The following is a 3,750-nucleotide window of genomic DNA, read 5'->3' as shown; positions in this document are numbered from 1 at the left end:
TACAAGTTCCTTTAACGTTATCTGCATTTTGTCTGGTATTCTGTTGCGTACAGATGTCATCAAAGAAGACAACCATAGACTGGAGTGACCCACCCAGAAGGCGCCGCCGCCGTATTCAGTGGCCGGTAAGTATAAAATCAACATTTGGAGTTTTTACTGTTTGATTCGTTGCATTAATCAGTATGTGCTCTTATTATAGATTTCTTCATCATCGTCTGTGGAGGGCTCTCCATCACCTGCCGAATCACCAGCGTCCAGGGGAGGTGGACCAAGCCCAGACCGGGGCTGTCAAGAAGTAAGTATATATATATATATATATTTAGAGATCATATTTTTTTATTTTATTTAAGTACAGTCTTCTAAAAAAAAAAAAAAATTGTTTTTAGCAATCTGCACCTAGAGCCACCAGCGAGGATCCCCCAGTCGCCTCCAGAGTCCGCGGGAATGAGCGTGGCGGTCGTAGACGTGTAAGTATTGAATTAAGTAGTTTTAATTAGCATTTTGTATTAGGATTTACATAAAATTTGTATTTCCTTTTTTCAGGGTTCCGTAGGCTCCACCAGGGAAGATGAGGAGTTCGGGGTTCCGAGCATTGATAACCTGCTCCTCATCCGACTGGTGGAGGCGCGTCCAGCATTATGGGACCACTCCGACCGCCACCACGCCGATCATCGTCGTACCCAGCGGCTCTGGAGGGACATCTCTGCTTCAGTTTTTGAGACCTGGGGGGATCTAGATGCGGCGGCTCAGGAGAAATATGGTAAGTAAAACAATATGTATTTTAATACTTTAAAATATTGTTCTTTTCCTTCATCATGCTGATTTTAGTTTTTATTGTTTTTTTCGATAGTCAAACTGGTTACAACGCGTTGGCGATCTATCCGGGACCGCTTCAGGAGGGATTACAACAAGGAGGTTCAGGCCCCGAGTGGCTCCGGAGGAACCTCAGGGGCCACCTACATCCATACGGCGGCCCTGGGGTTCCTACGAAGGGCGATGGCACCGAAAAGGTAAAAATTTATAACAACTGTTCAAAAAATAAATTGTAAAGGGCCTGTCTGAGACAGCGGAGCGTTTGGCTCCCCTGTTTTGGCCAGCCCCCCACAGTCAGATGGACAACTGTTCTCTCCGTCTGACTGTGAGGGGCTGTCTGAGACCGGGTAGCGTTTGGCTCCCCTGTTTTGGCCAGCCCCCCACAGTCATATGGACAACTGTTCTCTCCGTCTGACTGTGAGGGGCTGTCTGAGACAGGGTAGCGTTTGGCTCCCCTGTTTTGGCCAGCCCCCCACAGTCAGATGGACAACTGTTCTCTCCGTCTGAATTTAAGGGGCTGTCTGAGACAGCGAGGCGTTTGGCTCCCCTGTTTTGGCCAGCCCCCCACAGTCAGATGGACAACTGTTCTCTCCGTCTGACTGTGAGGGGCTGTCTGAGACAGGGTAGCGTTTGGCTCCCCTGTTTTGGCCAGCCCCCCACAGTCAGATGGACAACTGTTCTCTCCGTCTGAATTTAAGGGGCCGTCTGAGACAGCAGCGAGGCGTTTGGCTTCCCTGTTTTGGCCAGCCCCCCACAGTCAGATGGACAACTGTTCTCTCCGTCTGACTGTGAGGGGCTGTCTGAGACAGGGTAGCGTTTGGCTCCCCTGTTTTGGCCAGCCCCCCACAGTCAGATGGACAACTGTTCTCTCCGTCTGAATTTAAGGGGCTGTCTGAGACAGCAGAGCGTTTAGCTTACCTGTTTTGGCCAGCCCCCTATGGTATACGGTAGACATAGCATAGAACAGTGTTTCCCAACCAGTGTGCCTCCAGCTGTTGCAAAACTACAACTCCCAGCATGCCCGCACAGCCAAAGGCTGTCCGGGCATGCTGGGAGTTGTAGTTTTGCAACAGCTGGAGGCACACTGGTTGGGAAACACTGGCATAGAACATGGATGTTTTATTTAAAGAACAATTCCTAACTTTCATTTTTTTTTTTTCTACAGAAGTGCCAGCAGCACTCGGGAGCCTGACCAACCTCCTGAGGCGGAACCGGAACGGATCGCCAGCGCCAGCCCTCCTGTCCCTCATGCATCGGCTCAGGATAATCCGAGTCCCCTACCGGGTCCCTCCGCTCAACAGAGGCTCTTAGGTTTTCGTCAAAATTTGAGAGCCCTGGTGAGCAGGCAGAGATCCGGTAGGCCAAATCGAGCTGATTATGCAAACCTTGTAGAGGTCGTTTCCGACGCTCTAGAAGGTTTTGCCCAACATCAGATGGAGTTTGGTGCTGACTTGATTCGCCGCTGATGATCAGTTTGATGGACTCAATGACGCCCGAGCAGTTGCATGAGTACAAGATCATGCTAGAGAACGGGTCATGGGAAATCATGCACCGCCCCCAACCCCCACCCCCACCCCCATCCCACATCTACCCCCCATCCCACACGAGTGGCCAGTACCGCCAACCTTTCCCTTCCCACCCCCCCGAGCATGTGTTTCCTTCGGCTTCTTTTTCTTCTCCTGCCCCGTATTTTCCTCCTACTTCTTTTCAAACTCCCTCCACCTCTACACATGCTCGGGCCTCCTCCTCCTCAGACCCTTCCTTTCTCCACACCCCGCAATTACGCCCTGCATCCTTTCCTGTGGCCCGTAGTTTTACCTCAGTGGATCGCCAGGACAGGGGGGCTACCATTGCCAGCCCCAGACCATCAACCCCACTACAGTCCACCTCCCCTCACCGTTATGAACAATTGTAAATATAATTTTTGTTTATATTTATTTTCTGTATAAAAAATAAAAAAATGTTTATACTTTACTGCACTGTGTCTGTGTTTTATTGTCCTGTACAGGGAACCTTGGCACTATAGCTGTGTTGAAATTAAAACTACCCTAGTCTCACTACTGTGCGTTTATTATAACACCCTTGGTAGTTTTTATATCAAAACAGCCTTAGTGCCAATGTCGTAAGATCCATTAAAACCTGACCATCAATAATGAGCTATCTTTTGGCTCTTTATTGATCGTAGACCCCATGATTGGCACATGAACACGCAAATGCTTGTTCATTGTTCAATCTTGTGCCCTTTCATATGAGCCCTTGTGGGAGTCACGGTCCACGAGCATCAGGAATTCATTAATAAATTGTGATTTTAACGTTTAATGATTTCCCGATGACGCTAATATAACCAGTGTGATTACCACAAGGGACACGCAAGGGACATACAGTTTTTAAAGGGGTATTCACATAGACAATGGGGGGATTTCACTTGAATATGTCCCCATTGTCTGATAGGTGTGGGTAAACATTGGTAGGACTCGCACCTATATCGAGAACGGAGCGGGGAGCACTGTTGCTGTAGGAAACATTTCCCATGGTATGTCCACCACCAAGCGCTAATCCCCGCCTCTCACATAGAAGTGAATGGAGGGCGGCAGCACAGTGCGACCTCATCTACTTTCTTGGCTTCGTTCTCAATATATGTGAGGGTACCAGCCGTGGGACCCGCACCTATAAGACAATGTAGGTATATCTTAAAGTGGTATGCCCCCATTGTATGAGATGAGAAAACCCCTTTAAGGCCTCTTGCACACGACTGTATGCCCCAAGAGACATACGGTCCGTGAGCGGGCCATATGTCCCGTAGTGGCATTGATCGTGCGCACGAGAGCACACAGAATCATAGTGTACAATAATCCTGTGCAAGTTGAGCTGCCCGCGGGGATATAGTCTTGCACTAATAGATCATATGAGTGCGGGACAATAGCCCAGTTTGCGGCA

The 3,750-nt window shown here is 49.1% G+C and overlaps 1 long non-coding RNA gene across 1 annotated transcript; it reads left to right on the top strand.

Annotated features, from left to right (window-relative positions):
• The first annotated feature begins 426 nt into the window (after positions 1-426).
• On the top strand, positions 427-989 carry LOC120996215. Its single transcript, XR_005777740.1, has 3 exons — positions 427-467; positions 544-760; positions 851-989. It is a non-coding gene; the product is annotated as an uncharacterized LOC120996215 (long non-coding RNA).
• Positions 990-3,750: the final 2,761 nt, after the last annotated feature.

The sequence above is a fragment of the Bufo bufo genome, chromosome 3 (assembly GCF_905171765.1).
Source record: "Bufo bufo chromosome 3, aBufBuf1.1, whole genome shotgun sequence".
Classification (NCBI taxonomy): Eukaryota; Metazoa; Chordata; class Amphibia; order Anura; family Bufonidae; genus Bufo; species Bufo bufo.
Note: the sequence above shows the minus strand (reverse complement) of the source record. Positions and strands in the feature narration are given on the sequence as shown.